At 60.9% G+C, this 412-nt stretch overlaps 1 pseudogene; it reads left to right on the forward strand.

The window, feature by feature from the left end:
* The first annotated feature begins 6 nt into the window (after window positions 1-6).
* Window positions 7-406, forward strand: LOC107183596 (annotated as a pseudogene).
* Window positions 407-412: the final 6 nt, after the last annotated feature.

Here is a 412-nt window from a genome sequence, read left to right on the forward strand (position 1 = left end):
CTCTGATTCTAGAACTTTCTAAAGACTAGGAGGCCCTTCCAGGTGCCTCTGTCCAGGCTGGTCTGTGGGCTGTGTGCTCCCTCCCCAACCCCAGGTGTCTGTCCACTCTCAGGATGGTCACATGGGCGCTGCTGGAGTGTCCCATGGCAGATGCAAAGTTCCTGCATTTTCTCCCCTCCCCTCAGACCCTCCAAAGGCACATGTGACCCACCACCCTGTCTCTGAGCGTGAGGTCACCCTGAGGTGCTGGGCGCTGGGCTTCTACCCTGCGGACATCATCCTGACCTGGCAGCGTGATGGAGAGGACCAGACCCAGGACATGGAGCTGGTGGAGACCAGGCCTGCGGGGGATGGCACCTTCCAGAAGTGGGCAGCAGTCGGGGTGCCCCCTGGAGAGGAGCAGAGATACACG

Source organism: Myotis davidii, unplaced genomic scaffold (genome assembly GCF_000327345.1).
Source record: "Myotis davidii unplaced genomic scaffold, ASM32734v1 Scaffold13042, whole genome shotgun sequence".
NCBI lineage: Eukaryota > Metazoa > Chordata > Mammalia > Chiroptera > Vespertilionidae > Myotis > Myotis davidii.